The sequence below is a fragment of the Phoenix dactylifera genome, chromosome 12, assembly GCF_051530095.1.
Source record: "Phoenix dactylifera cultivar Ajwa chromosome 12, Ajwa_hap1_PhDact_Kaust_v1.1, whole genome shotgun sequence".
Classification (NCBI taxonomy): domain Eukaryota; kingdom Viridiplantae; phylum Streptophyta; class Magnoliopsida; order Arecales; family Arecaceae; genus Phoenix; species Phoenix dactylifera.
Window position 1 is genome coordinate 8,837,545 of NC_143201.1, and position 24,506 is coordinate 8,862,050.

General features: G+C 43.5%; 1 long non-coding RNA gene across 1 annotated transcript; it reads left to right on the forward strand.

The window, feature by feature from the left end:
• Nucleotides 1-2,957: 2,957 nt before the first annotated feature.
• Nucleotides 2,958-5,159, forward strand: LOC148700395 (uncharacterized). Its single transcript, XR_015972399.2, has 2 exons — nucleotides 2,958-3,178; nucleotides 4,856-5,159. It is a non-coding gene; the product is annotated as an uncharacterized LOC148700395 (long non-coding RNA).
• The last annotated feature ends 19,347 nt before the right edge of the window (nucleotides 5,160-24,506 follow it).

Here is a 24,506-nt window from a genome sequence, read left to right on the forward strand (position 1 = left end):
TATGAACTAAAGCAAGCATCTCGGAGTTGGAACACTCGTTTCGATGACGCAATCAAAACGTTTGATTTCATCAAAAACGAAGAGGAACCATGTGTTTACAAAAGGGTTAGTGGGAGTGCTGTTGTATTTCTCGTACTGTACGTGGACGACATCCTCCTGATAGGGAATGATATTCCCATGCTAACCTCGGTCAAGGTCAGGTTGTCAAAAAGGTTCTCCATGAAAGACCTTGGGGAAGCATCCTATATTTTGGGAATAAAGGTCCATAGAGATAGATCTAAAAGGATGCTTGGCCTATCACAGAAGATGTACATAGAGGAAGTGCTGAAAAAGTTCAGCATGGAAAACTCTAAAAGGGGTCTCTTACCCCTAAGGCATGAAATTAATCTCTCCAAGAAGATGTGCCCCAACACATCTGAAGAGATTCAACGCATGAGCAAGATCCCCTATGCATCAGCAATAGGGAGCCTCATGTATGCCATGCTATGTACAAGACTTGATATAGTACATGCTGTGAATGTCACGAGCATATGTCAATCAGATCCAGGCAAAAAGCACTGGATAGCTGTGAAGAATAGTCTTAAGTACTTGAGAAGAACTAAGGATATGTTCTTGGTCTTTGGGAGAAGATCAGAGTTGAAGGTAGAAGGATGCACACAAATTGATGATAGAAAGTCTACATCAAGATATATGCAATGGTGGTTCAGTAAGTTGGAAGAGTTCCAAACAACCAATCATTATAGATTCTATCTTAGAAGCTGAATGTTAAGCCGTATCTAAGGGTGCAGTGGAAACCTTCTAGTTAAAAGTTCATTGCAGAGTTAGGTGTAATGTCATTAGATGTCATAACACTTTACTGCGATAACATTGGCACCATAGCACTAGCTATAGAGCCAAGGTCTCATCAGAAGTCCAAGCACATAGAGCGGCGCTTCCACCTCATACGCGACTATATTGAGAAGAAATATGTAGAGGTGCAGAGAGTAGACACCGCGGATAACATGGCAGACCCGTTCACTAAGCAGCTAAGTCAGCAAAAGACTGAAGCCCACCTTGAGAAGATGGGGCTTAGATATATGACTGATTGGCTTTAGTGCAAGTGGGAGATTGTTAAATGTATGCCCTAGAAGCCAATCTGGCTGACACATTGTTAATTCTAGGGACATAATTTTGTACTTGACTATTTATTATTGAATAAATAAAAGGCATCTTTTCATTCATATTAATTATGTGTCTATAAATCGTCCAAGAAATTAATAAGATGATGATGCATATTCTCAAGAGTTGAGAATTTGAGCCATGTATCATTGGTGATTAATTTCTAAATGCTCCTGATCAATGGATCATCACGAGGACGGCGATCGATCCGATCAGTGCACAGATCACTTTCCTTCTGGATGGACGAGACTTGAGTCCACAGTGTAGGGACACTGAAGTGATAGTGCAGGTGCTTGTTAGAGAACAAGGGTACTGAGCGTGACCAAGACAAGAAGTTACTTGGACGTCTATCCACTCGTCAGTGACTTGCTTGATGTTGCAGTAGTATGACTGGTCCTTTGACCTGCGGTGCTTCGGCTACTCACAGTGAGGTTATTGTAGTTTGACTACACGTATACATGGTCTCTAGTCATATGGGTCCTTGTAGTGTAGATTGGCTGCAGTAAGTTCACTGTAGGAGTAGGGTATGCACTTACATGGAATCTATCGACCTTGATAGAAGAGGAGTGATCCTATGTGATTTGTTAGACTGAGTTCTAAGACCTTGGCCAGGGCAGTAATATAAAGTGGAGAAAGAGTTTTTCACTATCGAACTCGAGTCAAATAAATCTTGACATATAACAGACGAAGAGGTTTGACGAGTTATCCATGACCTCCGTCCTGTAGGGATCCACGATAGAAGGACTGTATCACATGATAACTGCACCTAGAGGTTCATCATTCTATTCTGCTGGGTAGCCACTACATGCTGCTAGGTGTCACTGGTGGATGGTGGGACTCATAGGGATTATCTCGATGATCGATAAGCCCTAATGAGTAGAGTTGGAATCGTTCCGACCTATTGAAAGGAGTTTTCAATGATATTATGATAGAGATCACAATATATCTCACTACCAGTCAGAGTAGAACCTATGGGGTCACACACACTAGAGGCATTGACCGATCCGATGGTTGAATCGTGATTAGGAATCACAAGTAATCAATTCGATTGATAATAAGCTGAAGAAGGAACAAAGAGAATTAATTAATTGGACTTAAAACAAGAGTCCTACTTGGAGTAGGATTCCTAAAGTCCTAATTGGATTAGGACTAGGAATCCTACTTGGATTGAGATTCCTACTTGGACTGGGATTCCTACTTGGACTGGGAATCCTATTTGGAGTAGGACTGGGATTCCTACTTGGAGTAGGATTCCTACAATCCTAATTAGATTAGGAGTTTTGAATTAAATTTGGATTCCTACTTGGAGTAGGATTTCTAGAGTCCTAATCGGATTAGGACTTCGAATTCAAATTAGAGTCCTAATTGGATTAGGACTAGAATTAAACAAGTCCTAATTGGATTAGGATTTCTTAAGTCCTAATTAATTATTAATCTAATGAATCAACATGACTCCTAATTGGATTAGGATTGAAGAGTTCAATTGAGTCATGGTTCATTCAAGTTCTAATTGGATTAGGACTAGCATAGATTGAACCCAATTGATTCATGATTTGGACTAAACCAAATAGGAGCCCTAGATGCCTTTATAAGGCTTTGAAAGGAGGTGTCCTAATAAAAAGTGAAGCCCTCCTCCTCTCCATCACGTGGCCACCCTCCTCTCGTCTCTTTTCAGCCACCAACAACAAAGAGAAGAAAAGGATCTTGGTGGCCTCCTTCTTCCTCCACCGTTTGGTTCTAACGCAAGGAAGAAAAAGAAGGCTGCAGGGCTTTGTTCCTCTTCTTCTCTTCATCCTTCTTCTTTCTCCTCCCAAGCACAATCAAGGATTGATTGAAAGGGAGGATATCAGCCATCAAAGTTATCTCTGCAAGGGAGCTAGCACCCCGGGGAGATAGAAAGCTTGGATCGGTTTTCTGCTTCATGTGGATACCCGTAGAGGCCGGGCACTTGAACAGCTTCAAGCGAACCTTCATCCTAAACCACGAACTTCAGTTTGCGGTGATCATCTACCCGCACAAGGTGAAGATCTGATCTTCTAATGTTTTAAAAAGTTTTTAATCCTTATCTATCTACGAACGGTTTTTGAACAACGTTTATGCGATGAACGGTTGATCCCGCGCATGCCTCTTCCGCTGCATCTGAATTTTTTTTAAATTTCAGCGGCATTATCGGGGTTTTCTAACATTTTCCACATGCACTCAAAAGAGGATTCTTACAAATTTTGCCTGATATACTGGATTGAATTCATTAGTATAACATAAAATATACTCAATGGCTTTGTGCTCATCAAAATCAAATAGGGTTATAATCAATCACTCCACAAAGTTAAACTGTTATCTTGGACATTTATTATGATTGCTGGACATTGCAAAATTTTGTTATTTTAAGAACTAAGTTTGCATGTTGCTAAATTATTGTTACACTGCGTATTTAGAATTGTGAGACCTTATGACTTGAGTTCGTCTATAAAATAGGATTGCATTTATTTTGTTGAATTATTTTAGATTTATAAAATTGAGATGTTTGGTTAAGATGCCTTGCATGCTCATGGAAAAAGTTTCCTACGGGTATGTGGTGGTTGGCATGACCCCTGGCTTGCGATTTCGAGCCGGGGGCGTTACAGAATCTATCTTCGAATCCAACTTCGGTCAAATTTGGATGGAAATTATAATTTCTGATTGGATCCAAATATGAATTTGGATTTATTTCTAACTTTTACTAAATACGGATTCAAATTCAGATTTTAAATTTATTTCTGGATTCAAATCTAGATATCCGAGGAGTCATCATCAAACCATGATGACACTCCTAGCATATATATTTAGTTTTGTAACTTACTGAAAGCATTCAGATCATTAAATGACCTTTTAATATATGCTACGATATTTCATATTTTTTAATTAAAATAAAAAAATCAATTTTAGATATATTTTTGTAAACTTGACTACCGAGATATTTAAAAAAAAATATTAACTTCCATGTACTAGTACATTTATATATAATTTTACTTACAAGCTCTCTCAATATAGATAATTCATGATTATTTTTATTTATACTATAATTAAAAAGGAATAATATAATATTTCATATAAATTTTTTAATATTTTATATAATTTGTTTAAATTTTAAGTAATTTTAATTTTTAATATTTAATATAAATTTAGTCGAACCAGTAACTTAGACTCTTGACCAGATTTGTCTCTATATAGGTTTAATAATCATAGCTTAAATCTTTAGTTATCTTATATCATATACTTACTCTCCTTTATGATTATATAATTAATATTAATTTTTATTATTGAAGTCTACTAAAAATTTGATTTATATCTAATAATATCCAACTTTTATCCATAGTCGGATAAAAAAATATAGGGAGAACTAATATCCAACTTATATCCTTATTCATTTAGAATAAATATAAATATATTTAATAATTAATTTATATCTATATTTATATCCATATTTATTAAAGAATAAAAAATAAATATATATATATATATAATACAACCATTTTCAGCCTCAGAGGAAAGCAAGGAAGGCTGCATTTAAATAATTAAATATTCTTCTTGCATTCTTTAAATAATTAAATATTAGTTTTGTATTTTGTTTATTTTTTCTATTTTTTATTTCTTCTACAGCTTTTCTTATATCTTCTCTCTGATTTTCATTTTCCTGATGAAATTGTGGGTGGTTTAGTCCGGCAGCAGGGGCATCAGGGGCGGCAGTACATCTTCGGTTTCAGTGCCGTCTTGGTCGCTGTTTTCATGGAGGAGGGTGCAACTTTAAGCAGGAGCCCTAGTGTCTCATCCTTGGGCAGTGGAGTTGCCAGCCTTGGTAGTCGCACCATCTTGGGAGAAAGTTTAGTTACTGATTGACTGGCACGAGCACTGAATCATGGGGAAGTGTGAGGCCATGGGCGTAGAGTAAAATAATTCAGGCACGATTACTTGTGAGACCACAACTGTAGAGTAAATTATTTCAAGCATGATTACTTTGAAAAGCTCGTTTAGAATTTTATCTTTAAAAAATCAGGTTGGTTGTGATACAGCTTAATTCTTCTTGCTGGCACCCTGTCAATGATTTTTTTATTTATTTGTTATATGATACCTAATCTGAATGCACGAGTGTCCGTATTACTGATGTTGCTACCGAACGCATTACAGTGGGAACTGTCAACCCGCTCAACAGTAATAATCTGTCCTTGCTTCATGACTCCATAATTTAATAAATAATAAATTTTAATCTTTCTCAACTTCCCATCCTGCATTTCTACATGATTATTCTTCTTCAGAGTTGTCGTGACAATTTTCAAACCTAAATGGCATCACAAATTTTTGATTCTCAAATTAGATAATTACTTTTACTTTTAGGGCTTGTTTAGTTCGCGGACAAAGAAAAAGAAAAAGTGTGGTCAACGAGAAAGTAATGAGATGTCTTTTATTTGGTTGGAGTTTTCAAAGAAGAGAAACGGAAAAGTTGTATTTTTATGAGAATATAATTTTCACATTTTATGAAAAAATATTTTCCATGAGAAACATAGGAAAGTTACTTTTCCGTAAGCCGAAAATCATTTCATTTTTATTTTTTCCCAAAAAGGCCCTTCAGCATTTAAGAGACATTAAAGATCTAATTTTTATTAAGGGTATAATAGAAATTACACATAATTTTCTTGAAAAGTGGATGGTCAACTAAATATAAGTACTCTGGAAATCTGTCACTTTTCAATGGTTAATCAAATATGCCAAAAGTATTTTCTTAGGTATCCTCTTTCCAGGAATCTGCTTCCGATGAATCATATTCTTAGGAGGAAAAATGCTTTCTGCGAACCAAACGAGCCTCTAGTTTTCAAATTTTTGCCGGTGCTTCCTAATCTCTCACTTCCCTAGCAAGTGCACCAATATAAAAAGTAACTTATTTCCTGGTTATTGTTAGTGGATGCTCCAAACAAACACTTTTTAGTAGAAAAGTAAAATTCAGTAGTACATGAATTCAATAGGTCATCATTATCAACGATAAGATACTCGATTGTCTGGCACAATTTTCGAAGATGATTCTATGATGTTGAGGGTCCTGTTTGGATGTTCCCGCATCTTATTGATCGAATAAGAATTCTAGATATTATAGGACGAGAAAAATTTCCATTAGTCTTGGGGAAAAACCTCGATCGATTAGGAAAACATTCCATCTGTCAACCTCAAAAAAAAAGGAGGATAATAATTTTTTAAAAAAGGTATTTTACCTCCTACAAATTCCTACAAACTAAAAAAAAAATATTATGGTTAAATGCTATCTACCGATTGCATGACTCCACCTCTAATTGCCTGACTCCACCTCTAATTGCCAATTTCTAAAGAAAAATTAAAACACAAATAATCACCTGATAAAATGCTGCAATCCAAAGCCTTAAATAACATGTTATCCCGTTATAACAAAGTCCACCAAAATCGCTATTAGCCAGAATAATGCTTATAACTATCATTATTTTCCTACAAAACAACTTTTCAATTTTAAATGTTAAAATAACCACTCAAATTATAATGATTTGTATAATGGTTTTATAATGAGATGTAACATAAAATAATAAAAAACAATGGTATTATATTTTCCTTTCATTTTTAGAAAATATTGAATATTATTTTTTAAAACCATATAATTACTTTTGGAAGGAATTTTGAGGTAAAAATAAAATTTTGAAAATATATTTAAAAAGAAAATACAAGTGATAATAATGATCGTTATTTACATTATAATAGTCCATTATAATAGCAAATAAAGACAAATAATAAAAATAAAAGCCTCTATATTCTTTTATGCCATTTACCTTGATAAGATAATAGAACGCTATATCCACCATGTTACCCTTCTAGCATGGCATTCATCTTTCAAAAAATACAAGAACTAAAACTAAAGATAAGATCCAGCTAATGGTGAAGATCCTTATGCTTCATCTATAGAAAGTCTAATTTATGCCATGTTGTATACTAGATTAGGCATATGCTATAACGTGGACTGGTATGTAGATACAAAGTAACCTAGAAAAAAACACTGGAAAGTAGTCTAGCAAATTATGAAATATTTTAGGGGTACTTAGAATTATGTGCTTGTGCATGGTAGTGGCAGTTTAGAGATGTTTGTATACACAAATGCTGGCTTCCAATCAAATCCAAACAATCATGCATCCACCTCAATAAGAATATTTATCATCAACAATGGAGTTACGTGTTCGCGTACCATGAAATAGTCTCTACGACCAAGGCAAAAATTTTGCCACATCACATGCGACAAAGGAAGCCATATGGCTAAGAGAGTTCATACTTGCACTTAAAGTCACCTCTTCCACACAATAGCCTATTTCCTAGTAGTGCGACAACAAAGAGACCATAACTCAAAGTGTGGAATTGAGGTCACATCATAAGATGAAGCATGTGGAATGAAAGTACCACATAGTTCCATGCAGTAAACTGCTTACTAGGATGGTCTCACAACTCATGTAGATGGAATGAATCTAAAATATACTCCAAAATAGCTTGGACCACAAGTGGGAGATTGTTGGAGTAGTGTATGCCTTAAAAGTCATTTGCATGTGACTAAAAATTTTTATTAGATTAATGCATGAATTGTTTTCATTTTAAGATTGTATATAGTGTAGGGTATTTCTCAAACAAGGGCCATAGAGCTAGAAAGAGTCACTAGTACTCTAGGTGGCTTATCTAAGTGGACTGAGTGTTTTCATAGGGAGGATTGGATAGACCTAGGTACTCGAATATTTTCACAACTATTGGTGATGGTGGGCATTGCACTTAGAAGGCTCTCAAGATGGACAATGTCATCACTAAGTTCTACCATGCTGCTCAAATATGCAATGCAAGAGATGGGATGAATTGGGTTTTTTTCAAATTCTTTCATAATATGTGTAATGGAAATAAGTCATGCAATGATAAAGCAAAGTGAAGCTAAATGCAATTATAAATATGCCAATTCACAAAATAAATTAATGCAAGTGTAAGCCAATAGTATCAAGAAGAATAGAAAATAAGAGAGCAATTGCAAGCACATGAATAAATTTAAATAGGTTTGAAGCCAAACCCAGCTCCTACATCCTCTCCCTAATGTATCCTCCGTGAGAATTCAATTCACTAATTGTTTGCCAGTTCCCCGCCAACAAACAAAGCCCCATGCTTATCCTCAAGATTGTACAACAATCTATTTCAAAGAACGGTCAGGTTTCTCCCCAAGTATCAATATCATCTTTCGAACTTGTTACACAAACAAACTAATTGAGAAAGAAAGTTACAAAGAATATGCTGCTTGTTGGGAGCAAAATGAATTCTTTTTAGCATAATTTGAAAGTGGAGGAAAGCTTGAAGTATGCGGATGAAGTTTTTTGCCACTTGAAATCTCAAGTTAATGCACTAGAGGTTGGTTGTTCTTCTTGAATTGGATGCTCTTTAATGATAAGCACTTAAGAACTCAAAAGAGATCCTCCTCAATTAATTCTTGAAGCTTTTATATGAAGAGAAGAGGCTAGAGAAGGCTTCTTGATCATTCGAGAGCTTGTGAGGTTCATTAATGGCCATTTGATACATTCTGCACGTGTTCAAAAACTAGCCATTATAGTTTATAAGATGAAAAGGAGCCGACTCCTAGCTCCATAGCGTTGGCTCCTGGACATCTAGGGTCGACTCCCCTTTTTACAGTCGACTCCTGAAATATCTTAAAAACTGGGTCTTCTATTTTACACCCTATGGCAATTTTAGGATCGACTCCTGTAAGTCTAGAGTCGACTCCTCCTTAATTGAAGTCGAATCCTGAGGTGTGCTAAAAATGAGATTTTCTGTTTCACCTTATGATAGTTCTCAGGTCGACTCATGTTAGTCTGGGATCGACCCCTAATTGCATGTCTCCTGCATGTCGATGTTGGCTCCTAGAATGCTAGGGTCAACTCCTCACATCCTGGGGTAAACCTATAAGCATTGTACTGAATTGAAGCTTTCTATATTGGCCTATGATCATCCTGGGGTCAACTCCTCTCAAACTGGAGTCGACTCCTCCAAGTTTGAAACTTTTGAAACACTTAATATGCTTCTCCAAACTTTAAAATTAATTTCTCTATGTTCTTCCATGCATTAAACTGCGACAAGCTAAGAGAATAACCAATTACATACACTTCAAGCACTTGCTGACACTTGAATGCTTATTTCTGGAGATGGAAATGGGCAGCTGGTCATCTCCCTTACTTTCTATACACATATAAAATAGGATACCCCCCATTAAGTATATTAGCCGGAAGCATATGTATTGAAAACTAACACAAACTGGAATGAGAACCTAGGTTCATAGTAGAATAATCACTATAATTAAAGAAAACAAATTAAACCAATATTTATCATTCATAGTCAAGGGTCTAGAATATAAAATTTTAAACTTGTCTATAAGCGTAACTATGGACTAAACACATGCCCACCCCAATGTGACTATAATTATTCCCTACCTGTGCTATCTCTACTCCAATCTAAGGTCCATCTTTTTTAGCCCTATCCTACCTTGGGTACCTTCCCTGCAAAAAGAAAAATATGGACCAGGGTTAGTTCGTAACTTAAGAAAATGTAGTCATACCTCAATACAATTGTGTAAACAGAAAAATACCTTCTGCTTTCTCTTGGGCTCTAATAGCAAGATATGCACAACAATGCCTCTTTAGTAGCCTGAGTTGCCACAATGAAAGCATCCTTCGACCTTTTCATGCCCTTTCTGCACTTCATGAACTTTGACTTACTTAACAAAATCTTCTACTACTTGGGGCTATTGGAGTAGCTCAGCATTTGTAATATGGTATTTATATGAGTATCATATTCATCTCTAACCCAAGGAGTTCCAATTCCTAAATGTAGCCAATCATCTTGACCACTTGTTTAGTGACAAAAGTGCCTCTGACAACTTTGTGTTTATCAACATCCTAAGGGTCTCAAGGACTGCAAAACTTTGCAATCCACCAAACATGTCCTAAACATTGAATATTATGTCAAAAGCAATCTTGATCTTCTAATTTTGTGACATGAGAATGTCTAACAAGCTTGCTGGAGTAATAGCCCTTGCCATTTTATTGGCATTATCCTAGCTCTTAAGTGCTTTGCTTTGTTAGCTTGTTAGGTCAGCACCATTAGGATATATTGGTATACCCTCTATCAATACTCAATTCAGGTTCTCCGCAACTAACACTAAATCCAACTTACTTCTCTAGGTGATATAGTTAAAACTAATCAAATTGTCTTCTCTTAGGATTTTCATCCAAAAATTAAAACTATTTGATCTCATTTCTATACCAAGAAATAGCATTAATAGGCCAGATGCATGTAAAACAATCACAATTATAGATAAAATTCTACATATTTGGAATTTTCAGCTATACACTATCTGTTGCTGGTGGTCCAAACCGAGAACGATTGGCACAGCGGTGTGAACGGGATTCCGTCTGAGCTGCCTTGGTTGATGTTGATTGTGCTCCACCTTCCACCGGAAAACCTGCAAGCAAGCCTCGCACCACCACTGGGGTAGTGGGAGCCCTCCGACGATCAAGTCAGAGGAGATTGGAGGAGGAGGAGAGATGATAATAGCAAGCAAGAGAGTGCTCTGGAAAATATTGCTTACCCCCCCTTCTCCCCCCAGCCGCATATATACCTGGCTGGGGGGTCTCTCAGGGGGGTTTGTCATCGTGGGGCGCGATGGAGTGGCCACTGACATGGCCGTTACAGGGCGTCGTGGAGCAGCGCTGGGTACGGCCATGACAGGGCGTAGTGGAGTTCCGCTTTGTACGGCTGATACAGGAGATCGTGGAACAGCATCGGATACAGCCGTTGCAGGGAGTAGTGGAGCAGGAGGCCTCGGCGTGCCTCTGGGAAGCAGCCTGTCGTTATCAAGAGATCTCCGACTCGGGGTCGGAGTGCTGGATCAGGGGGCAGCCGACTCGGGGTCGGGCTGTGGTGCTGAGGATATCCGACTTGGGGTCGGATTGCTAGATTAAGGGGCAGCCGACTCGGGGTCGGGCTGCGAAGCCGAAGATGTCCGACTCGGGGCCGGACTGCTGGATCGAAGGGCAGCCGACTCGAGGTCGGGCTGTGGAGCCGAAGATGTCCGACTCGGGGTCGGATTGCTGGATCAAAGGACAGCCGTAGTCTTCATGGGCGCGCGTGCCGGTCACGTGGAGCATGGCGGCTTAGTTCCCCCGTAACAGTAGCCCCCCACTTCCGAGCCTGGAACCAGAAGGGGAACGGGTGAAGGGAGTGATGCTTCGAGATTGCCGCCATCCCTCGGAGAGGCGCGCGCGCTTCGAGCTCCCCGCCTTCTTTATGGCGTATGGCAGTTGTTGCTGACCTGGCAGTCTGAGGATTTCGGCGGACATCCTTCCTTAATGGTGTCGATTCGCCTTTGGGGCGCGAGCGACCCTTCTCGACTCCTCTCCGGCGCCATCGCCTGCTGATTCTCCTACCGCCTCCCTACCCCCTGCGGACGAGCCCGACGCTCCCGACCCGGGGGTTCCTCCAAGCTAACCTCTTGTACCTTTCGTTGTCCTCTTTTTTTTTGTATGTCGGCGTTTTGCCAAATTGTATGGGCCTTGGACCTGAAACAATGAAAATTAATACAAGTCGAATGTTTCTTCATCTCGCTTTCGTCCTCCTCTTTTTTTTTCTTTTTAACTCTTGGCAGCGTCTTGCCGACTCCTGACTCTCGAAGTTCTTCCGGCCCTAAGCCAGGCATCCGAGGGTTAGGCCTCAGGAAATTCTTCCGGCGCTAAGCCAGGCATCCGAGGGTTAGGCCTCAGGAAATTCTTCCGGCGCTAAGCCAGGCATCCGAGGGTTAGGCCTCAGGAAATTCTTCCGGCGCTAAGCCAGGCATCCGAGGGTTAGGCCTCAGGAAATTCTTCCGGCACTAAGCCAGGCATCCGAGGGTTAGGCCTCAGGAAATTCTTCCGGCGCTAAGCCAGGCATCCGAGGGTTAGGCCTCAGGAAATTCTTCCGGCGCTAAGCCAGGCATCCGAGGGTTAGGCCTCAGGAAATTCTTCCGGCGCTAAGCCAGGCATCCGAGGGTTAGGCCTCAAAAAATTCTTCCGGCACTAAGCCAGGCATCCGAGGGTTAGGCCTCAGAAAATTCTTCCGGCACTAAGCCAGGCATCCGAGGGTTAGGCCTCAGAAAATTCTTCCGGCACTAAGCCAGGCATCCGAGGGTTAGGCCTCAGGAAATTCTTCCGGCACTAAGCCAGGCATCCGAGGGTTAGGCCTCAGAAAATTCCGCTCGTTGGTCGGCCAAGGCTGGCGCAAGCCGAGGCGACCGGTCGGGGCTTCAGGCTAGTCTGGTCCCGGGATGGTCATCGGGTTAGCCTGGCATCCGAGGGCCGAGCCTCGGGAGATTCCGCTCGTTGGTCGGCCAAGGCTGGCGCAAGCCAAGGCGACCGGTCGGGGCTTCAGGCTAGTCTGCTCCCGGGATGATCATCGGGTTAGCCTGGCATCCGAGGGCCGAGCCTCGGGAGATTCCGCTCGTTGGTCGGCCAAGGCTGGCGCAAGCCAAGGCGACCGGTCGGGGCTTCAGGCTAGTCTGCTCCCGGGATGACCATCGGGTTAGCCTGGCATCCGAGGGCCGAGCCTCGGGAGATTCCGCTCGTTGGTCGGCCAAGGCTGGCGCAAGCCAAGGCGACCGGTCGGGGCTTCAGGCTAGTCTGCTCCCGGGATGACCATCGGGTTAGCCTGGCATCCGAGGGCCGAGCCTCGGGAGATTCCGCTCGTTGGTCGGCCAAGGCTGGCGCAAGCCAAGGCGACCGGTCGGGGCTTCAGGCTAGTCTGCTCCCGGAATGACCATCGGGTTAGCCTGGCATCCGAGGGCCGGACCTCGGGAGATTCCGCTCGTTGGTCGGCCAAGGCTGGCGCAAGCCAAGGCGACCGGTCGGGGCTTCAGGCTAGCCTGCTCCCGGGATGACCATCGGGTTAGCCTGGCATCCGAGGGCCGGGCCTCGGGAGATTCCGCTCGTTGGTCGGCCAAGGCTGGCGCAAGCCGAGGCGACCGGTCGGGGCTTCAGGCTAGTCTGCTCCCGGGATGATCATCGGGTTAGCCTGGCATCCGAGGGCCGTGCCTCGGAAAATTCCGCTCGTTGGCCATGCGCCTGTCGCTTGCAGCCCGACGGGGTTTCTCCGTTGCCAGCTGCGATCGTGTTTCTCCTCTTCTCCAAGTGTTGCCTGGGGAACACCAGAAGGGCATTAAACGCTAATTGATGCGTTACCTGGGAAATCGGATCGCCAGTTGCTGCCTCCGAGGAGTGTCAGTTAAGCGACCGCGATGCGCGCGTTCTTCGAGGCAGATGCGGCCTGGGCGCGAGCGGAGATATGTGGACCTAGGGGTACGTGCCACCCGGAGTGTCCTTGTAACAGTACAGCCCCCGGTCTGTTATAAAGGCAGTTTTCTCCTCGTCCTGTGGAGCCATCATTATCTGGTTGTAGCCGGAGAAGGCGTCCATGAAAGACAGCAGCTGATATCCGGAAGTCGCGTCGACCAGTTGGTCTATCCGCGGAAGCGGAAAGCTATCCTTGGGGCATGCCTTGTTCAGGTCGGTGTAGTCGACGCACATCCTCCACTTTCCGCTCGCCTTCCGGACAAGTACGACATTTGCCAGCCATTCGGGGTAGCTGACCTCCCTTATGAATCCTGCCTCCAAGAGCTTGTCTACCTCCTGGTTGACCACTCGGATCCGATCCGGGGCACAGTGTCTCTTCTTCTGCTTTACTGGTCGGTGGGTTGGGTCGACGTTGAGGGCATGAGAAATGACCTCCGGGTCGATCCCAGGTACATCGGCCGCCGACCAGGCAAATACATCAGTGTTGGCTCGGAGGAATTCCACCAACCGAGCCCGAGCTCCCGGGTCGAGATTGGTGCCGACCCGGACCGTCCGGTCCGGGCGACCTTCCTCGAGGGGAACTTCGATCACACCTTCGGCCGGCTCCCCGTGCCGCAAGGCCACCTCGTCTCTGGCGTCGAGGGACTCGACGCTTAAGGCTTCTACGGGCTTCTTCCCTTTGAGAGTTGCTAAGAAACATTGCCTTGCGGTCGGTTGGTCACCTCGGACCTCTCCAATCCCGGCCGCCGTGGGGAACCGCATGAGCAAGTGGTACGTTGAGACTACCGCGCGAAGGGCGTTCAGTCCGGGTCGTCCGAGGATAGCGTTGTAGGCCGAGGGAACACGGACGACCAAGAACCCGAGCCGCACCGTGGCCTCTGCGGGTGCAACGCCCGCAGTCACAGGCAGCTCAACGACACCTTCGGCCGAGACAGCGTCTCCAGTGAATCATCATAGTTTGCCATAGTGAGGGAGATCACCATGGCGTCGTCGTGGGGGGTCTGAACCTCCTTTACATCTTCATCACAAAAAGTGATTACATTACCGACCCTCTGCCTCTTTGCGACGGCTGCCCTTGATGCTTCAGTCGAGCCCCCCGCGTTCCTCTCGGGCCGGGGGCAGCCCCCAGTGATAGTATGGATCACGCCCGCGATGGGTCGATTCTGCTCCCGAGGCTCCGGAGGGGCCGGGTCGGCCGGACGCGAGTCTGCGGGGGGACGTCGGTCGTTCACGTATCGACCGAGACGCTCTCGGCGGATGAGAGCCTCGATCTCGTCCCGAAGCTGGAAGCAGTCTTTGGTGTCGTGGCCGTGGTCCCGGTGGTACTCACAGTACGCCCGAGAGGGCCTCCTCCCAGGGATCTTCTTCATCTGTCTCGGGACCGGGAGGTCCTCTCGCCCCTTGATTTCCATGAGGATCTAGGCCCGGGGAGTCAGGAGAGGAGTGTACCGGTTGAAACGTCGGGGCGGAGAACGAGGGCGTAGGGCGCCGTGGTTCCTCGCCGGCGACGGGCTTCTGCACCGACGCTGAGGCGTCGGGCTCCTCCCCTGGCGTGCCTCTTTTCGCCTTTTCTTCCCGAGCTTTGGAGGGATCCCGGCGGCCTCCTTGCTCCGGTGGGCGGCCGCCTCCTCGGCGTCCGCATACTGGTTCGCCCGGGACAACAGCTCCGGGAAACTCCGCGGCAGGCGTTTGTCCAGGGAGAAGGTGAGTCTGCCCTTTCGGAAGCCACGCTTCAGGGCTGAAAGAGCCACCTCCTGGCTCAGGTTCCGGACTTCCAACGTAGCCTTGTTGAAGCGGGTAAGATAATCCCGCAAGCTTTCTCCCTCGTTTTGCCGGACATCAAAGAGGGAGTCGGAGACCAGTCGCCGCCGGCTACTGACGGCGAAATGGGTAATGAAGAGGCGAGTAAACTGATCGAAGGACTGGATCGAGTTAGCCTCCAAGCCGGCGAACCACGCCCTTGCCGGGCCACGGAGGGTCGCCGGGAAAGCCTTGCAGAGGAGAGGACCTGATGCTCCGTGGAGGAGCATAAGGGTCCTGAAACTCTCGACGTGATCCCGCGGGTCCGCCGCCCCGTCATAGGGCTCGATCGCCGGCATTTTAAACCCCGGCGGATTCGGGGTCCGCAGGATCCTCGAGGCAAGCGCCGGTTGGGAGGAGATCTCCAAGTCGGCGAAGGGATCTTTAGAGTGGCCCTTCAGGACCTGGAGTTGTCGGTGGAGATCGTCCACCCGCCGGTCCAGGGAGCGCGACCGATGGGTGGGAGACAAGGAGCACCGAGAGGGGGACCGACTGGAGCGCGGGTTCCTCGAGGACTGGGGGGTCTGGGAACGCGCCCGGGCCCGCTTCTCGTACCCCGCGCAGCTCCGATGGGACGGTCCCGGCAGAATGGACCATGCTCGAGAATCTTCCTCGCGCCGACGCTCCTCCCCATGGGAGAGGAAGGAGCGCGGGTTAAGGAGGACAGGTGAGCGCTCAGGGAGCAGCGGCTCCTGGGCCCGCTGCGGCGCCCGAGACATCACACCCTGCAGGTTCTGCACCGCCTCCGCGAGGGTGCGAACCTGCTGGGGTAACTGGTCGAACTGAGCGGCTTCGACCATCTGAATGGGGGGTGGAACGGTGGAGTGTTGCTGAGAATGTGTTGGAGACGCAGCGGCCTCCCGGCCGGAGGCGCGAGAGGCCCCGCGACCGGAGGCATTGGAAGCTCCACGACCACCTCGCCGTGCCATTACGATCGCTCTAAGATTCGGCCCTTCCTCTAGCGCCAACTGTTGCTGGTGGTCCAAACCGAGAACGATTGGCACAGCGGTGTGTACGGGATTCCGTCTGAGCTGCCTTGGTTGATGTTGATTGTGCTCCACCTTCCACCGGGAAACCTGCAAGCAAGCCTCGCACCACCACTGGGGTAGTGGGGGCCCTCCGACGATCAAGTCAGAGGAGATTGGAGGAGGAGGAGAGATGATAATAGCAAGCAAGAGAGTGCTCTGGAAGATATTGCTTACCCCCCCTTCTCCCCCCAGCCGCATATATACCTGGCTGGGGGGTCTCTCAGGGGGGTTTGTCATCGTGGGGCGCGATGGAGTGGCCACTGACATGGCCGTTACAGGGCGTCGTGGAGCAGCGCTGGGTACGGCCATGACAGGGCGTAATGGAGTTCTGCTTTGTACGGCTGATACAGGAGATCGTGGAACAGCATCGGATACAGCCGTTGCAGGGAGTAGTGGAGCAGGAGGCCTCGGCGTGCCTCTGGGAAGCAGCCTGTCGTTATCAAGAGATCTCCGACTCGGGGTCGGAGTGCTGGATCAGGGGGCAGCCGACTCGGGGTCGGGCTGCGGTGCTGAGGATATCCGACTTGGGGTCGGATTGCTAGATTAAGGGGCAGCCGACTCGGGGTCGGGCTGCGAAGCCGAAGATGTCCGACTCGGGGCCGGACTGCTGGATCGAAGGGCAGCCGACTCGAGGTCGGGCTGTGGAGCCGAAGATGTCCGACTCGGGGTCGGATTGCTGGATCAAAGGACAGCCGTAGTCTTCATGGGCGCGCGTGCCGGTCACGTGGAGCATGGCGGCTTAGTTCCCCCGTAACACTATCATTTTACTAGAATCTAGTACAGACCTTTAATATAGTAACTCAATGATAGAACAACCTATAGTTCTCCACACATGGCATTACCCACTCTTATGTGCACACTACGAACTAGGCAATTTGATGGAGTGATAGCAACTATCCCTCCATCCTTTGGTGAAAATTGATATCATGAATAGCATCATCAATACCAACATTGCCTAGGTAGGATACTCAACTTCTTATCTCGATCTCTATCAAATGCAAGAATGATGCTATGGGGTCAGTTTTGTATCCATTAGAAGTCAAAATCTCATAGTGAGCTCTGCATGGGCCTGTACTCCCGAGCAGTAGCTCCTTCATGATTTATGCACTACTACAACCACTACTAGTTTTTGTACTAGTGCTTATATTTAAGTGACCATAATTGTATTAGTGTTTCGGAAAACTTGTTATTGTAATGGCCGTTGGAGTTAAATGAATATGATGTTATTTCAGTTAAATGACTATCATGTTTTCATGTTGTATAGCACTATTTCAGATAAATGACTATTATGTTTTCAGTTAAACTTGTTATTTGTACTCCTTCAACTAAAAATAGAGAAAAATGATAATCATTGTTTAGTTGCTTTAACTATGAGTTGCTCAACACCTATGAGTTGCACCAATCTTCTCCTATGATGTTAACATATAAGGCTTGATGATATCCATGTGTAGAATATATCCTATCTATGGGGCAGGAGTCAGACAGACATGGAAAGCATCTAGCTTAATAAAGTATAGGACTCCTTACATCTAAATCCACTTCTATGGCACCTTTAAATTGAAACTTGATTGTTGGAATGTTCACTTCTGTACAGCCAGCCAAGTTAAAGCAAGTGTCTAAGATAGAAAACTCAGGTGCCAGTGGATAGCCAGAAAATTATTTCAGAAACTTGGTCTTTAGTGCCTTATAGATTAAAGGCACAAGCATGGTAATCACTGTCCCTGAGTTGATAAGAACACTAGCATTAATAAATCTTGAAGCTCAAATAACCACCCTGTCAATGCTTATTCTAGTAAGGTTGAGAAAATAGAAGGGGCCTCATTGAGGATTAGAAACCTATTACATTTTCCTATGCAAACCATTGATTCCATGAAAATACACCTACTAATAGGACAGCATGAAAATACACCATTGTCTGAGATGGTGCTTAGGAAAATGATGCACTCTATCTTAGCTCCTAGTATGGAAAATACCCAGCATAAAAATACACATACTGTTTCAAGCATGTGACTGAAAAACGACAATGGTATACTTAAGAATGAGAAACACCAATGATATGTAAAAGCAGAGCACTTTAAACAGATTAACGAAGTAACAAAGACATGGCTCGTCCATTGGTCAAAAAGCAAGCCTTAATTAATAAAGTAACAGATTAACAAAGTAACATATTCTAAAAAAGACAGAAAACTATAGTACCTAAAGTGAGGCAGCAACCATCCTTTACATCCACAAATATAGAAAATAAACCACAGACATAAAATACAAACCACATGGCATCAAAAGAAGTAATCATCCTTTACATCCAAAAAGACAAAAAAAAAAATCCAAATAGCCCAAATAGCTCAATTTAACCAGAGCCACTACTCCCTCTTTTGTTCTAAATGCTACTCCCCTTGAACCAGAGCCACCACTCCCTCTACCACCTCCTCAAGGCCTCCCTCTTGTAGCAGATCCACCCTTTGTAGCAGATCCACCCCTTCCCCTTAAGGCAAATCCAGTTTTAGGTGTTCCATCACATACTTGGGGCTGCTGGGATATATTAGCTTGGCTTGAGGAGTGTTCTTGTACTTTTTTCTGTAAAAATTACAAGAAAATGATGTAAGTAATGTGATCTAATGAAATTAAAAATCTTAACAATATGTACCTAGTTTGCCATAGGAGTATGCTGGCAAGTCCTCCTATTATGGCCAAATTTCTTGCAATTATTATTCTTCACAGTGGTTGACCTTTTTCTCCTCACAGGTTCACCTTCCTCTTTTTTCCTTTTTGTTCTTGGCCTTCCAAGAAATCTTTTGAGAGGTGGAGGCTGTAAATTCTCATTATCATTTGTTGGATCAAAGTTTGCATTAGGTAATGGATGAATCACATAATTGTATGATTTCAAGTATTTTTCTATTGTGTAACATTGATCACAAAATTCCTCTAAATTTTCTCTTGTATAACCAACACATACCATAGCATGTTTACAAGATAATCCAGTGATCTCCCATCAACACAGGTACAACTTCTTTTACTCAAATCAACAACAAATTTTCTACTTCCTTCCAACACTTGGAATTCTTGCTTGCTTGCTGGTATCAACTTACAGACCCTTGAGACTTGTATAGTTTTATCCAATCTTAACCTAGCAAAAGGAGTAAGTTTGCCATCCCAAGTACATCCCTTTGTATACCTCTTCTGTAGTCTACTCATCAGCTTTATCCTCATATTCTCAAGCAAGCCAAGAATGGGCTTGCTCCTAAACTTTCTCATCTATTGATTAACAGACTCACGCATATTATTAATGATGTGGTCACTCCGAGCTTCTAGACAAAAAGCATGCCTTGCCCACATTGATAGAGATATTTTCATCATGTGTTAATAAGCCTCGGCATCATGCTCCTTCATTCTTTTCATAGCATCTTCAAACAAAACCTGATCATATGCTTTCACAACATTCCAAAAGTCAAACCTCACCAATAAACCAAGAAACTTTGATCTAAAATTTCTATACAAATGCCTAGCATAGAATCTATGATTGGCATCGAGGAATATCTTAGAAACTACCTCAACCAAACCCTACACATTGATTAGGCAGTATGAGTAAACTATTCACATAATGAAAATTAAATAACTTATAAGCAAATTAAAGCATGAAATGTGAAAGAACTGCATACCTTTTGCTTAACAAACATTATAATTAATGGCCTCTCTATTGTATCTCTACCAAAGTAAATATATAGATCCTCCAAAAAGAACCTCCAATTATCCCTTTCACTCACTCCAGTACACCATAAGCCATAGAAAATAGTTTCCTATTTCCATCAATAAAAAGTGCACAAAGTAGTACACCACCAAAGGTCTCTTTCAAATGACAGCCATCCAATCTTAAAAAGAGTCTGCAACCCTCTAAATAGCCCTTCTTCATTGCCTCGAAGCATACAAAGATCCTTTTAAACATTGAAGACTTTTTAGATTACGCATGCCTCTCATGTAACTTGAGTTTTACCAATGTATTAGGATTCTTTGCCCTAAGTAGTTTAGCATATCTAGGCAACTTGGAATAGGACTCACTATGCTTTCACTCCACCCCTTCTAAAGCTTTTCTTTTTGCTCTATATAGTTACATCATGTGAGCCTCAATGCCATACTTTTCAGCTAAAATTTGGTACATTAGCTCATAACTCATATGTGGATCTGCCTTTAAGTGATGCTCTAATCCCTGGCTATCCATTTGGAGTTTGCATTATTATTCTTTATAGGCCTTACACATGTATGCTACCCCCGTAAGGTTTTTAGCATGAATGTTTTATTATCAGGAGTAATGGATGCATGAATTCTCCAATTACATCCATAACCTAAGCTGTGGGCAGTCACTCTCTTAGGTTCATTCTTATCTCTCTAAAGTTCACAGCCACCCTGGAAGTATAATCTCTCAATGCACTCCTGAACTCGTCACATCCACAAATAGTTTTTCTTCCTCAAACACAATTTGTCCCACCTCTACAACCTTAAATAGTTTGCCCAGTATAATCAGGTAGGAGAAGTTCTTTCTCCTCACCCTAGAATTGGACTCCTCCTCACTGTTCGCTAGATCAATTGACTCATCATAGTTCACATTACTCAATTGATCATCATTGCCATCATCCTCAGATCTCTCATCATCGCCTCATCAGTTGAGTTATTCTTATCCACATCATTTGGATCTTCCTCCATCATCCAGTCACCATCATTTGAGTCAGAAAAATGATAAACTTCAACAACAATTCAGGCACATCATCTTCCATACCAATTTGTACTAATGCACTCTTTCTACCATCTGTCTCACATCTACCTCCAACTTACCCTCCAACTTCACCTCCAACATCCTCTCCAACTTGACATTTAACTTCAACTTCACCTACATCCCATCCACAAGGACTAACTATAGAAGAAACTAGATTATCAACATTATCTTTAACAAACAAGTGAATCTTATTAACTCCTTCATGTATGCTAAACCTACAGATCACATCATTATCATTCTCAATCAAAATACCCACTAGTATTGGCATATGAGATAATAAGATTTATATCCCTCTTACCAATTAGTATCCACAAATCAACCACCATTTTCAAGTACGAATAATAATCTTCGTCTACATTATCAATCCAATATTGTCTATCCCCATAGTGCACAACCAAATTATGATAAGCCATTGCACCCCTACATAAATCAATCATTGTATATTAGTTCATATAAAGTTAATAGCTCACCATGTAAAAGATGGTGTTCTAACCAAAATGATATGGTTACAAACAGTGATGAAAAAATCCTCATAAAACTGATAAATCCATTTCATGAATGAGTTGTACGGTCATTATATGATTAATATGTAAAAGCTAAATATGCATGCCTTTTCTTTAATTTGAAAGAAGAAAAGACCACAGTGTTGCACGTATAACATAAACAGAATAAAAAAAATGCTATTGCGAGCCACCATTGTTTTAATTTCAGTCGATAAAAACTTACGGTGGGACATAGAAAGCGACGTTTGAGAAAAGCCACCATTACTACTGCAAACCTTGACCAGCATAAGAGGAAGGGGACCACCAACGAAGTTCATTTACAAAAAATTCAATTGACCTACATTTTAAAAAGTTGAAGTTGACATTTCTTTTCCAAACATGTCTAGAATTACAATTAGAGTTGATTGTCAACTTGAGTTCATTTTCTACAGATAATTAGAGTTCGTTTACAACACCATAGGGAGAAAGGAACCACCTACGATTATTTTTCCAATATTTCAAGTGAAAATATTTCATTTCGAACACTGATACAACACAAAAAAATAAGACACGAGGGCAAATAAAATAGCCTATTTTTCTAGCAAAAAACATCAAAATCCTCTCCTTCTTTTTTCTAAAAAGGTACAAATTTATTAAAAAGACAAAAAAATGAAGTGAACTTACCTAGTGCTAGGCTTTTTGTCACTTGGATACGTTTAGTCGATCGGAGTAATATCCAGCGAATAAAAAATATAAATATTATAATTCTTGCGAGATTAATCAAAGAAGCTAAGAAGCCCTAATCTTCATAGAAATGGGGAGACAAGTTGGGGAAAAGGGGCCGAGATTGTTTGGTTAGGCATCAATAATATCTAGAAGTACTTTTGTCTTTTCATATTACATAAACCTGACATCGTTAAATTTCAAAAATTTAAGTATAGATTTTCCAAATTAATGGATTCAAGTATAATAAATACAAATCTCATAAAAAATTTTGTAATTTACTCAAAAAACATGACTTCATCCCCTTGCACTAGCATAGCATGTCTCTCCAAATGGCTTGAGAATCTCCAAAGGCTAAATATTGGTTACATATATATAGGCTTCCTATAGGACACGCAGTTGATAACCCAGGGGAGGTTTTCGGATTGTTCTTCAGTAAATAAATGATATTCCGCATCCAACCCGTGAAAGATTACACGCCATGACAAGATGAAAGGTTCCAATCTGAAATCAATTGCAACTGTGGGCCAACCATGGTTTAAATTTTTTCCAGCCATCTTTACACCGTATGTCCAGCTTTGTGACCGTGAGATGATCTGGTCCAGTACGCCTGGGCTGGAGACTTCAGTTCAGGACAGCTTTTGTCTACATCTATGATGTAAACAACTGAAGAGACTCGGGTGACAGCCCTTTCCAATTCTTTCATTTTTTCTTCCTTCTTTCTCAAGGTGCTGTGGCACTCTGAAATTTAGGTTTGCCTTTGCAGAGTTGTATGCCGTTGTAGTTAAATGAATGTAGGGTAGCAGATTAGGAATCCATCTGTTAGCGGGCCTGCAGTAAAACATCAGGGTACTCTCAGCCATCGTCACCTCCGGGGACCGCAATCCCACAACTGCTGGAGAAGATCGTTGGGTGCGACATCAGTTCTCTTCGCTGAATGCTATAGGTTACTGCTTTTTTTATTGGATTGTGAAAGAACGTAGGAAGCCCATAAGAAAAAACAATGGTTTATCCCCCCAGTTCAGGAATCACCAAGGGCCATAGTTCCTGATAAAACATGAGATGATTGCTAATGGCTAACATGCATTCTGCTTACAGCTCCCCCAGTCATCTGCGAAGCCTGTGAAAAACATGTCAAAGGTTGCATCAATCTAGCCCTTCTTTTAGCTATTCAGATGCATGTCGCATTCACAAGCTTCCTTGGTACTTGGTCCATAAAGGATTCATCTTCGCAGACAGCTCATTAGGCTGGTGGTTTTGCCAAAGCTGCAACACCAAATGCTCTGCTGTGATGGCCAACTGAAGAAATGTTTTTAAGGTCTGTTAAATTGTAAGTTCAAAGAAAAGAAAGACGTTGAGAGCCTCGACATGCAGCGAGGTTTGTGTTAGAGCCTGATAGCATGTGGTCGTCGTTGATGAGGGCCAAATATGGAGCTCTGATATCTGGAGTGCATGGAGGGCGCTCCCATTCTCCGGTGTGAAGGGAGATGTGTGCTAGGGTTGCGCTGGTGCTACCAGAGATGAGATGGGTCATTGGAGATGGGCGGTCTATAGATGTTTTGGAGGACAGGTGGGTGACTGAGCAGCCGATCAGCGGACTTCCGACCTTGGTGGACTCGACGAGGATTGCTGGATTTAGGGTTAGTGATTTGATGGACCCAGAGAGGGGCTGCTGGAGGGAGGGTCTGATTCGGGAGGTGTTTGGGGAACAGTTGGCAGTGATGATCATGGATCTTTCGATTCCTATGCAGGAGGTGCCAGATAGGTTAGCCTGGTGGCCGACGGGCCGAGTGCAGGTGCGAGCCAGGAATCTCCACACTTTGATCAGTAGGGTGCCAGATCGGCAGATTGAGGGCAGATGGATATGGCGGTTGCGGTGTCATCCGCGGGTGGCGCTCTTCTTCTGTAAGGTGGCATGAGGATGTCTACCGACCAGGAGTATGCTAGCCGGACGGGGCATGCGGATTTCTCAGTGCTGTGAGTTGTGTTCAAGTATCGAGGAGACCATTGACCATGTTCTATTGCAATATCCCAGGGCTAGAGAGATATGGAGCAGGTCTCCTGTTCTGCTACCCCATTCGGTGGAGTCGGCTCAGGATCAGATGCACGTATTGAGAGCCTCTATGCGGAGCCCTTGTTCTGTTGAGGCGGGCATCATGATGGCACACTT